Genomic DNA, 13,777 nt, shown 5'->3' with positions numbered 1-13,777 from the left:
AAAGTGCAACATGCTGTAAATATTACAGCTCCTTCCTAGAACAAAGGCAGGTCTCTTTATTTTCTACGGTTCTTGCACATAGAGGTGGGCAGAACTTGATATCTGCCATAGTTTCGGAACCCAACTCTTACAACAAACAAATTGTCCTCAGATTAATGCAGATGCATTAAAAACCATTCCATCACTGGTGGCAAAGCTTTATTTTTCAGAAAGTCTGCATTCTTCATGGCTCCCTCTCAGTACCAATGTGAGAAAGATACTGGTTCAAATCTTGCTTCTGCCATGAATTCAGGATGGGTGTGGACATAGGCTGAAATGAGAAATTACTTTAAATGGATGTTTGCCACTGAAACCAACAGTTACCAGCTCCAACTCTCCACATTCTTGCTTGAGAAATCTGTAGTGTGGCACTATCATTATCATCAGGCAATAATGTGGCAGGGGCTGGAGAAGCACATCATGGTTCTCTAGCTGGGCATTACCAGGCTACAGGATATGCACCTGGAAATGTAGGCAGCACACATGCACTTTTTAATGCAGCATTCTACCAGGCTGCGGCAGAAGGAGAAATGGGAAAGGGTTCACCTGGTAGTAGGGACAAAGCAGTCCTATTGCTTGCTGCAACCAGCTTCTCCTTCAGGGACTCTCAGATTTCATACGACCACCCAAAATCCCAGCCTTGCCCTGCCACTGCTTTTCCATGTATGCAAATTCAAGTAGTTCTCATCACTTGGGTGTGTTAACTAAATATATGCAAGTATTATCACATGCATAGGAGGTTCCTTACCAATGACGATAGATAAGCAACCATGTCTCCTTTCTCTTTTCTAATACATGTTTTGGGTGAACTAAATCCAAGCAGCAGCTGTCCGTAGTTCCCGGTGTGGCAATGCAAATGTCTTCTGAGTAGGCAGGCTCTAAGCTCCTTACTAGAACTGTGAAAACTTGCCATCTGTGCAAAAGTCAGGTCTTAGGGGGAAGATGGTGGTTTGGAGGGGACCTAAAGACAGATTAATGCCCTTCTTGCTCACAAGTGACAAGTAAGTTGAAACATAAGCAGTTTGGGAAGAATAGACAAAGATTTTGAAAAGAAATTCAAAGTTCCTGATAACAATAATATTGTAATCAGGAAAGTTTCGTTCTGGTTTCTTTAAGTACTGCCTCAGTCATGAAGGATGGAAATAGACTAAAGGTAAAGGGACCCCTGACCATTAGGTCCAGTCGTGGCCGACTCTGGGGTCGCGGCGCTCATCTTACTTTATTGGCCAAGGGAGCCGGCATACAGCTTCTGGGTCATGTGGCCAGCATGACTAAGCCGCTTCTGGCGAACCAGAGCAGCGCACAGAAACACCGCTTACCTTCCCACCAGAGCGGTACCTATTTATCTACTTGCACTTTTGATGTGCTTTCAAACTGCTAGGTTGGCAGGAGCTGGGACCCAGCAATGGGAGCTCAACCTGTCACAGGGATTCGAACCGCCGACCTTCTGATTGGCAAGTCCTAGGCTCTGTGGTTTAACCCACAGCGCCACCCGCGTCCCTGGAAATAGACTAGTCTGTAGCAATTTTGTTTTCCACCACTTCTGTTGTAACTGCTGAGGATGCTATCAGGACACTGCACAGTGACATCAATCTTTTAGAATAGTGTTTCTTTTTTATTTTGCTTATTTTAAGACCTGTGTCCCACCCAAAATATGTAGCAGATTTCAACAATTTTAATGTAACAATTGAAAATGCTGTTGTGATACAACAGAATGCATTTAAACCACCACATAATGTAAGATAGCAGCAGATCACATTAGATGACACCAGCAGCCTATCAAGCAAGGCCAGTGAAAGCCCAGCTCTGCAACACCACCTGTCTCTCACCTCCAGTGGAAAATCTCTAAAGCTCAGGGGGCCACAGATGGCCCTGCTGTCAATGTATTCATTGTTACATAGGTAGCCATGAGGAGGTTATGTCAGCATTTGTGGCTGAATGGGCTTGATCTTCATAAATATTGGACCCTTGCTGTGCTTACTGGATCACCAGAAGTTCACATGCAAATAGTCAGTAGGCCTGGTGACACATACTGATGGTGCCCAAGCAGGGTCTCTGTTGGTCCCTGTCTCCAGAACGTCTGAAAATCATTTCTTGCATATGTTTGGAGGGCTCCTCCAGTTTCACCCAGTGGTCTTTCAGTCAACTATGGGTTTCATAGAAATGCTATATATATGGTATGGGAAAAATACAAAAGATATTTGGAACAGAAAACCCCAAGATGGAACTCTCCACTAGAAGCAATCACTATTAAAAAAAAAAATCAAAGAGACCTGGATAACGTATAACACAATATTAAGGGAGGAGGAGGGTCAACTATTATTGATAAGTTATGAGAAAATAAAAGATAACTTTTCTAGTTGGCTAGATTACTTCCAGGTGAATGAAGTGTTCAGACAGGACAAGCAGATAGGTTTTGAAAAGGAGCCTTCAAGATTTGAAAGAGAACTACTGAATAGTAAAACCAAAATAATCACAAAAATGTATAGACTTCTTTTAGACTATGAAGTAATGGATGAGGAGGTTAAGGCTTCAGTGATAAAGTGGGCCCAAGATGTGGGCCGTCCAATTATGCTAAAAGATTGGGAAAACTTATGGAACGCAAATTTGAAATTTACAGCCAGCTAGACGCGGGTGGTGCTGTGGATTAAACCACTGAGCCTAGGTCGGTGGTTCGAATCCCCACGATGGGGTGAGCTCCCGTTGCTCAGTCCCTGCTCTTGCCAACCAGCAGTTCGAAAGCACGTCAAAGTGCAAGTAGATAAATAGGTACCGCTCCAGCGGGAAGGTAAACGGCGTTTCTGTGCGCTGCTCTGGTTCGCCATGCTGGCCACATGACCCGGAAGCTGTACGCCGGCTCCCTTGGCCAATAAAGCAAGATGAGCACTGCAACCCCAGAGTCGGCCATGACTGGACCTAATGGTCAGGGGTTCCTTTACCTTTACCTATAACATAAGAGAGAACATGATGAAAATGGCCCATAGGTGGTACCTCACTCCTTCCAGATTATCAAGAATGTATAAAAATTTGGCGACTGCTTGTTGGACATGTGAAGGAAATAACAGTGACATGATCCACATGTGGTGGACGTGTGAAAAGATTAAGATTTTTTCGGGAAAAATATACGATGAATTTAAAGAGGTGATGGGGATAACCTTCATTAAAAAACCGGAGGCATTCCTATTAAGTATTTTAGACAAAGAGATCCCAGAAAATTCAAGAGAGTTATTCTTGTATGCAACTGCAGCAGCTTGAATACTCATGGCCAAGGGATGGAAAGATCAGGAGGCTCCTAAAATAACAGATTGGCAAATTAAATTACAGGAATTTGTGGAGATGGCTCAATTGACTAGCAAACTCAGAGGAAACTCAAAGCAAAAATTTGCAGAAAAATGGGATGGTTATAGAAAATATGTTCAAAAATACAGTAATAGTTTTACAGTAATGTGCTAGCATTCGAGTGACAAATGAAGTAAAAGGAGGTGGATAACAATTAAGGATTTATTATGTTTTCTGAATGTATTGGAAAATTTATATAGAAAGGTTTATTGTTTTGTGTACATTCAACTGTAAGATAAAACATATGCAAAGGGACCTGACAGGAAGTCAAAATTGAAGAAAAGATTTTGTAAGATAAAAGGGGAAAATATTTATTATTATTATTATTATTATTATTATTATTATTATTATTATATTTAAGAAAGAACAACCTATGGGTTTCACCTGGTGGTGTAACAGAGGACTCTGCACAAGGATATGTCAGGGTGCTGCTTTTGTTTTATCTCCATTATGCTTCAGATTCTGGGGGGCAGAGAGTGAAGCATCAACGCTATTCCCACGCTTGGCAGGTGCACATTGAGCTACAATCCAAGCCAATCTAGCTTTAGTGAGGTTTTCTTACTGAAAGCATTTCCAAAGCTAAACATTATCTCAATACCATTTAATGGACTTATTCGATATAGTCTGCATTTCTTTCTCCGATCTCCCTTGTCCTTTTAATTGGTTTTAAATTATAGCTGTTGGCAACACTTTTCTATACTGCTTACTCATAGCTGAGTCATTTTCCAACTTTTTTTCTTTCCATTGAAAAGTCTAAATTGGGATTTGATAATGCTTGATTTAGATTGTTGTCTTGTTTTAAGTGAATAGTAAATGTAAAGGAGGGCACAGCTGCAGGAATCATGACTCAAGTTCTTCATTTTCAAAAGTATATAGAACCTCCCTAAAAGTGCTACAAATAAACATTTTTAAAGTTTTGAGAGTGTTTGTTTTTGCATAGCTCTTTCAGCATCTTTTTTTTCCAATGGACATCTTGCACTCAGGTCTCTGTGAGGTTAGGAGGTTGCAACCTAGAGATCCTTTAACAGATCTGCAGTAGCTACAATGACAAAGGGTCTTACCTGAGAGTAAGGAAGAGATTTTTATTGAAGCAGAGAAGATATAGAGGCACAGCAGCAGGAAATGAGTCTCAGCAGCCACTACACAGGCTACATGGCAGTGGAAAGGCAAAGATATCTGAGCTGGGAGCAGCAGCCCAAATTTGAGGGGTCTGGGATCAACACATGGAGTTCAGAATCACAGAGCAGCAGCAGAACTGTCCCAACAGGTTCACACACCTGCTCACCAATCACTTTAAGACAAGACAAGGCATGCTTACCTATGAGACGCTTGTGCCAAGCGTGAATCAGGGTTGAGGCCTCTGTTTGCAGCAACAGGGAACTGCCAGGTCCTGGGAGATGGTGTCCTTCCCTCCTGAAGCCAATTTATCCAGTTTATCCAGCATCATTGGGAAGTGGGCAGATTCCCTTCCCAGATTCCATTGCTGCACTCCTACCCCTGGAAGGAATGGGAGAGGCAGGAGTTCTGCAAACTCATCTGAGTCAGCTGCATCCTGGGAGGAGGCAGCACCCACCTTCTCCAGCCTCTCTTCCCTTGTCTCAGGCCCCTGTCCCCCCTTCTTGTCTGCCCCAGACTCCCCAGTGGAGATATAACTAAAGATGGTATTTTAATTGAAAAAATGTGTAGAGACAGAGGCACAGTGGACTCTCCATTGAAGACAGCTTTATAAACAGTCTCCGAAAAATTTAGAAAGTTATTAGGTGAAGAGATTCACATGTCAGTATCAAAATGGTGTACAGTCTTGTCCTGACAGTCTGTCTTTGTCCTCCTCCCTTTCTCCCCCCCCCTTTCCTTATTTCCAAAAAGGATCTTTTGGAGTCTGCTAGTTACCCAAAGGCGGGTCTTGGAGAGGAGTTGCTCCCTCATTTGGCCTTCACCAAGAGGGAGTTTGGGGTATCAGCTATCAAGGGCAGACGGGAATGAAGGTTGAAAACCTTTGCTCTATGCCCCTGCTATATGTAGGCTATAGAAGCTGTGGTATATTGCTGAGGGGGGCAGAAGAAGAGAAGAGGAAAGTAAGTCTTAAACCACAGTTATGTCTATGTCTCATCCAGAAAGTATAGCCAGAGACATTTTGGCAAATTATAAACTCCACATGGACAGAAATTTTACCCCTGAAAAAGAGGACATGTGCTGGGAAAAGAGGACACATGGCAACCCTAAACAGCATAGGATGCAGAGTGTGTTTGCATAAAATTGTCTGGGGCACACTTGCTGCTTTCTGGGATGAGCGTAATCCAGAATGCTCTCCTGGAAACCTCTGGATCAATTTTGCATTTATAAACGACCTGACTATCTCCCCGCTCCCCCCACAAGAGGCTTCTTTGTCACAGTGTAGCATTGAGGATGTTGCAGATAACAATTAAAGCAAACTTTGCTCTGGGTATGTCTTAATTACTAAAACACTGGCTCATTTACTTTTAAAGTGCTCTTGCTCCCGCATCCAGCTTTTAATTAGTAAAAGAGGCAATGCTAGAGCAGACATCTCTTAAAATCTCTTGAAGGAATCTCACCCTGGCAGTTCCCTTCATACTTCTCACCTGCTATTCCAAACAAACTAACCATGAGAGGATGAGACTGGAAAACTGTGATTATGCTCTAAAGCAAGGGGGCACCCTGTGGTCCTCCGGTGGACTCCAGTGTTCATTAGCCCCCGTCAGGAATTAGCCAATGGTCAGGAGGGATGGGAGATGTCATCCAGGGACATCTTTGGAGGGCTAGTCATTAGCCACTCTTGGTCTGGAGAAAACAGCCCGAAATAAACTCTCTGGCTGAAAAATTCCTAGGAAATAAATGGGAGCAAAAAGGACAAAATAAAATAACTAGTAGTTAAATTTGTGGTGAGAATCCGGAAAGCTAACAAAATGAATTTCAGTAGGGACAAATATGAAGAACAAGTTGCACAAATATAAGGTGGGAGACACCTGGCTTATGAGTAGCACATGTGAAAAGGATCTAGGGTTCTTGGTGGACCACAAACAGAACATGAATCAACAGTGTGATGCAGCAGCAAAAAAGGCTAATGCTATTCTAGGCTGCATCAACAGAAGTATAGAATCCAGATCATGCAAAGTAATAGGACCACTCTATTCTGCTTTGGACAGACCACACCTGGAGTTGTGTGTCCAGTTCTGGGCATCACAACTTGAGAAATATATTGACAAGCTGGAATGTGTGCAGAGGAGGGCAAGAAAGATTATCAAGGATCTGGAAACTAAGCCTTATGAGGAACAGTTGAAGGAGCAGGGTATGATTAGCTTGGAAAAGAGGAGACTGAGAGGGAATATGATAGCCATCTTCAAATATCTCAAGGGCTGTCACATGGAAGTGGGGACAAGCTTGCTTTCTCTTGCTCTGGAGGCTAGTACCAAAACCAGTGGATTCAAATTACAAGAAAGGAGATTCCAACAAACATCAGGAAGAACTTTCTGACAGTAAGAGCTGTTTGACAGTGGAACAGTCTCCCTCAGGAGGTGGTGGACTCTCCTTCCTTGGAGGTTTTTAAGCAGAGCTTGGATGGCCACCTGTTAGCGATGCTTTAGCTGAAATTCCTGCATTGCAGGGGGTTGGACTAGATGACCCCTGGGGTCATTTCCAACTCTAAGATTCTACCATTCTAAGTTGGGTTGGACTTTATGCCCTTTAAGAACAAATGTGTTGAGGGGTGTGTACCTGGGTGTGCATGTAAATGCATGTGGAGTGTGTGTGCCAAGCTGAGTCTGACCTGGGTGAAAGAGAACCTACGGTAGTTTATCCCTTGGCAGAGCAATCCTAACGCTCTTGTGTGCTGGAAGGGGGGGGGGTTAATGGGGCAGAGCTGTTCCTCTTCCCCACCCTGTCCAGTTCCACTGGGGGTGTTCCACTGTTGGCAGCGAAGGCCTGCACCTGCCAGGTGAGCAGAAGCTGTGGGCAGTCACATCCACTCCAGCAATGGGGAGCTTCAGGAGCAAGGCAAGCACAGGCTGGCAAGAAATCTGCTGGCTCTTGCGCTGATCCTACAGTTATCACAGTCTGGGAGCTGGCACACTGGCCAGCATGAATGATGGGTTGTGGAAACAGCGGTGGCTCTGCTGCTTCCCCAAGCCCTGCAACTCCAGCCAGGAGTTTGGCGTGCCCTGTAACCTACCATACTTAGGACTTCATCCTCAAAGGCTAGGTTAATTTTACTCTGAGTTCTGGGTAGCACCAACATTAACAATGTTTTGGCACCTATTAGCAACACACTTGTGCACTCGCTTTCCTTTGTTTGTGTTTAATTCCAGTAGGTAGTTATGTTTTGTTTTTGTTCTTAACTCGGCTACAGCTTTTCTTCTTTTCTGTTCAGATTCTAATGGGGATGTGGTATTTCAAAAAAAATTGTATACTGCCTTGAGATGGCTGAAGTAGGTGGTATAGAAATGTTTCAGTAAACAAAGAAACAGTTTTAGTTTTGATGGAGTGTTGGGAATAGCTTTTTTAAAAAAGGGAGATATCCTCAGGTTCCTCTCCCCTCACAAATCTACAGTTCCCTGAAGAAAGGGAATAAGCATTAAGCTAGTTTAGGTTTGTGGCATAGACAGAGGTCCACAGACTTCAATCTGTTCATCTTATCACATAGACCAAGTGTTTACTTGCTTACAACCGACAACCTGATTCACTTGGAAATGCTGCAGAATGCTGCAGGAGGAGATATTCATAACTGCACAGAAAACACAACATAATAGCTGGGAGTCAAAGCTGCATACATTACAAACAGAAGCACATTTCTAAAACAATTGAGAGGGAATCTATGATTGCAGCAGCTTGACAAGTGTGCTGGGGAAAACCTCCCCTGCTTGGATTCTGTAAATAAAATTTGCTGCAAGCTGCATCATTTCAGAAGTTGATTCTGAAAGCTTGCCATCTGAGGTTTCCTTTTCTTTAAGAAATACATAGCCTATCCTGAATTTAATTGTATCTTGAGACAGGGTGCAGTGGTGCTCAAAAGTCACTTCTGAAAGCAACGTGAGAGATACAAACATATATTACAGCCAATCAGAAGCATATCTGGGCAAAAATGTTCCAGTCATTTCATTACTGGGGGGCCTGGTGCAAAAACCTGAGAATATAAAGCAGAATAGTCAGTCTTAAGAGGCTTCTCTTTTGGCAGCTCTCCATTCTGGAAGACAGCCAGGAGATCTACCCACGCACCAGAAGTTAATTGGGCAGTTTACTGATTGCAAGGTCTTCTGCTGCTCTTTGTGGATGCAAACTGCAGCCATGAGGAGTTGGGGGCCAACAAAGAAGGAAGTGTTGGTCCTTAGTGCTCACACACACTCAAGGGGAAATCATGTCTACAGCAGGTCTGGGGAACCTTTTTGCCCTGCAGATATTGTTGAACTCCCCAAAGCCCTAGCAAGCATAGTCAATGGCTAGTGATGATGGGAGTTGTAGTTTAGCAGCATCTGGTGGGCCATAGGTTCCTCACACTGCTTTAGGGGCAGGCAGTACATGACTGCACTCTCAGACACACATGTTTTCTGCTAAGCCCCTCACACACATTCACCCTTTAAATACATATACACACCCTAGACAGAAGGATGCATTGCAATGGCATCCATCGGTCTCAAGAGACATTGGAGTGCGCCTCCAGAGGTGAAGTCATATCACTGCATTAGCAGCACCAAAGTGACCTCCCTGGGGCGCAAGCCTGGGCTTTGTGTCTGGAAGTCCTGGGCTAGCCAGAGGACTAGACCCCACTCTCAGCTTCACTGATGTGGTCCAAAGGAAAGCTGAGCAAGACATTTGGCACCAGCTTGGCTGCAGGAGTTGCCAAAAGAAGGCGTACGAGGCACCATCCAACCACCTTAGGGACTCCACTCTGGATTTGTGTAGGATTTACTCCTTAGCAGTTTCTTCTCCCAAAGATGTCCCACAAGGTTTAGGACCAGAGTTTTCCTTCTCCTAGATGGGCTACCTTCCTAGGTGGACAAGCCTCATCTGCCCCTCACTTCCCTTTACAATATGTGCAAAAACCACCTTCTTGACTATTGGACCCACTATTGGTCTTGTTTACTCAATCTGCCAGAGCCCGTTTTTGCATGCAGGTGAAGTCCCTAACTCACAAATGGTTTGAGACCCATTGGCTCCCCTCATCTGGTTTAGCTGGCCAGACAAAGCTGTTCCCAGGGGGTAGCCACTGTCGCCTGCTGACAACGTCTAGGAGCCACAGGTGGGAGCTGAGTGTGTGGGGGTTGGTGAACAAACTATCCCAGAAGGAGCATGACATACCCCCCGCCAGAGGTACAACCCTAACAACCCATACACCTCACACAGAAGTTACAGTAATATATATTGGATGGACTAATTTCCTTCCTGGAATGTTTACATCTCTGGGCTTAAACATGGCTAATTCCAGACACTATTTTGTTATTACTTAGGCTGGCATTTCTTTGGAAGAGCATCAGTAGAAAAGAAGAAAGCCAGGGGAAAAGAAAGACAAAAGGAGCAAGTGAAATGAATCCCCTGCATTGTGCTTCTAGACTTTGATGTATTCCTGTTGTCAGCCCACTATAATTTGTAAAGATCAATGGTTTTAGTTAAAATCTAGACCAGGGCACCCCACCTTCTAATTCATCTATTCAGCAGCTGCCCCACTTTTTTCTAAGCTATAAAGTTCAAGGTTACTCGGAGGCTTTGTGTGCTGAAGCTCAAGCTCCAGAATTCAGAGGTTTTTTTCTGGTCATGTACTATATTTATTCACATATATTAAAACACATATTACTTTTCTTAAACTAAATCAGAGTGGTATCATCATCATCTAGCCAAAGGTAAGCTCTTTTAAGTCCACTGATTTCAGGTATTACACTGTCTAATTAAGGGAGCTTCCTGGGTGGCCTGTGAGGTCCCAGGAAGAGTCACATGTGCGCTTCTGTCTGTGAAGAGGAGACGCATTTATGGGACAACACTTGTGCCACTGAAGGACCCTCAGATAAAATCCTCAACAGCTGTGTGTTGGGGGGAAAGTGAGTATGCAAGGGGCACGTCAAGGGCATGAGTTGGGAAAGACACAGATCCAAGAGATCCAAAGCTCCCCCTTTCCTCCAGCGTGGCCACAAGCTTTGCCTAATGCTGGGGCTGCTGTGGTTCATTCTGACACAGGAATGGCAGCTGGAGGGAGGAAAAGGCTGAGGTCTCCCCATCCCAAGGTGACTGCAGCGCATGATGGAATCCCCACCCCCACCCCCAGAAATGAAGAGTCTGCCTTTATCACCCTTCAAAGTCCATGGAGAACGAAATGCATTTAACTGGATGGTACCGGTGACAATGGCAATGGTGCACCGCCTCACCAGCCCCCCCCCCCCCCAGCGGCAGAGCATATGCCCCCACTGCCCAGGGCGGGCGCACTCCTGAGGGTGGTGGGGCGTGGAGGGTGCCCTCCCACGTGCCCCAGTTCAGGGTAGGAGAGGGGCGGGGAAGCTGCTGCTCACTCTCCTCCTGCTCTCTGCATCCGGGTCAGACATGACCCGGCAATGGACTGCTGTGGCCAGGTGTGCCTCGCCACGGCTGAGGAGGGCTGCTCTCTGCCTCTGGGCACAAAGTGTGCTGCCCATTCGCTTGCCATTTTGTCACCTCCCTCAGTCATGACACCCGGGGCAGACCACACCCACTGCACCCCCCTTCCTATGCCTCTGCCCCAGCTGCCTTCCTTCTTGTGTATGTCTAGTCCAAAGGGTGGCCCTGGCTCTGAGGTTCTTCCTCTCTAGTCCCAGGTCTCTTCCTGTAGGACTTGGCCGGGTTGTGTGTGTGTGTGTGTGTGTGTGTGTGTGTGAAACCAGCCTGAGTCGGCTCTGCCTTTCGTGGGCTCTGCCTATCAGTCACGATGGGCACCAACTGCATCTGCATGACAATGGCTTCAAGAGTCACTTAATCACAAAGTACATTCAAAAACAAGAACTAAATCCCCACACACTAAGGCAAAGAGACTAAAAAGAGCTTGCAGCCCTGTAGAAGGAAGCAGGCTATGTATAGGGAGGTCAAGAGTTCTTGTTTGGGGCTCCTTGGCTGTATCTTAATTTAAACATGTTTGTTCAATTTCTCTGGCTTACACTTCTTGACTTTCCCTGGATCTACATCCTTACAAGTCTGTTTCCCTTTCCACTTCCTGTTTGCCCTGGGATTTCCTGGCTCTGCCTAAACTTACAAATTTAGCCTTCGGATCCCGTTCAGCCGCCTGTGTTCACATCCTGGCTCCCCCTCTGCTATCTCTCCATCACAGATGGCAGACCCTCAAATAGCTACATTTTGTGATCCAAGGTATCCAAAATCTGCTGGTTGAAAAGGAGTGTGTATTTCATGATAGAAATAAAACCAGGCCACCAACCTAGGGACTACTCACTGTTGCAAAATAACACAGAGAGTTTTCTTTTTAAAGTATATTTGAACACAAGCACTCTGTGTAATCCTCATAAACCATGTGCCATTTTACTTCCACATGCAACATATCCTTGTCCAAATCCCATTTAATGCATTTGTTTCATGCAAAATCACTCCAAGTGATTATCTCATTGTCTATGATGCTGTGCTTAGGTTTCTACCATAAAAGACATTAGTACATACAGTTTTCTCTTTTAAAATACTTTTACAGATCACTCATTCCAAAGAAATTCTCCTGCACTTCATGTACATGACTAAATGGTCCCAAGTCCAATATGAATCTATATGCTAGGTATTTTAAAATTGCACTGCTATTCTTTGCTGTTTTATGTATATACATAACCTTTCCTAGTGAAGAAGATGTGGCTCATTTACTTGCATTCAGTCATAATAGGCCCTCTCCTGGGTTGCTGGTTTCTTTTCCCCTGGCAGCTGCCAGAGGGTGAGTTGGAAGAAGAGAGTTCTAGAGGGTTTATGGTGCTTATTTACAAATATGCATCAATAGGAACTGCAAGGCTTTACAACAAAACCAGTTCTGTCAAAAGTAAACATTACATCTATATAGCTTCCCAACCAGCTTGCATAAAAAATTCAGATGCCTGTTTCCTTCCAAACTTGAACTGTTTCTTTTTCATCTCTTCCTGTAACAAGAGATTGCGCCATAGGAGCCAACAGTCAACCAAAGTCATTGGCAAGCATCTTTAAACCATTGGTGTCAATTAAAGAAAATGGCCAAGGCTCGGCCCATCTTAGTTTCCAGGTCTGTAATAATTTATATTTCCAGTCCATGCCATTTCGGCATGTATTTACACACATCTGGTCTGACCAATTTTTGTATTAATATGTGACTATTATTATTTTAAACAATTTTTGTAGCATTCAACTAATGTCTGTTCAGAGTAGGCCCATTGAAGTAAATGGACTTAACTATCTAATTTTAACTAGTTTCAGTGGGTCTATCTGAGTAAATACTTGGCTTGTTTCTGTGTAATGTATGGAATTGCTCATAATGTTTATGTTACTGTTTCTGTGTAATGTATGGAATTGCTCATAATGTTTATGTTACTGTTCATATGTTGAAGCACTGCGGAAAGCCCATTATAGACAGAGTGTTTCTGGGGAGGCATATTTTTGGGTCTTTGTCATAGCCATGTCTGAAAAATGGAGATGGTATAATATAGTAATATTATAAGCTATACTGTTACTACCCATCATTTATATAATGCCTTTTGAGCACTCAAAATGCCCTATCTCAGCAGTTCTTACAACACCCCTGGTTGTGTCTGTTGCCCTTTTCCCCAACCTCCATTCATTCATCAGCTTTGTTTCACAACGTTTACACACAGAGGTTGCTCTGTTCATGTGGCAAGAGCCCATGCGCACACATTGGTGTTTGCCCACCTTTTTGGACCCGTGAGCACATTTGCAAACTGGAAAAACTGTTGTGGGCACCACCTAGAGCACCACCTAAGCACACACCACAACTTATTCTACCAGGTAGCAGAGAATGCTTCCCCACATACAAGACAGTTTGGAATGAGGCTGAAAGGGTAAGCTGTGGTGAAGTTTGAATGTGTGACTTCCTAGTTTACATGCTTAGCATCTGTCATGGATGCTTTAGTTGATATTCCTGCATTGCAGGGGCTTAAACTAGATTACCCTTGGAGTCCTTTCCCACAAATCTATGATTTTATGATTCTACAGTACATCAGCTCTGTTATGACCATAGCTGTCAACTTTTCCCTTTTCTTGCGAGGAATCCTATTCAGAATAAGGGAATTTCCCTTAAAAAAAGGAAAACGTTGACAGCTATGGTTATGACCTCGGGACATTTGAAGCCAGTTTTCTAAACTTGTCTTAATGACAAATCACTTAAACAAGATGGCTATACACCATGGTTAAATTTGGTCACAATTGCCTCATTATTTTCACATTGCCCCACTGA

The sequence above is a fragment of the Podarcis tiliguerta genome (assembly GCF_965153285.1).
Source record: "Podarcis tiliguerta genome assembly, chromosome: 4".
NCBI lineage: Eukaryota > Metazoa > Chordata > Lepidosauria > Squamata > Lacertidae > Podarcis > Podarcis tiliguerta.
The sequence above is the reverse complement of the archived record's forward strand: the minus strand, read 5'-3'. Positions refer to the sequence as shown.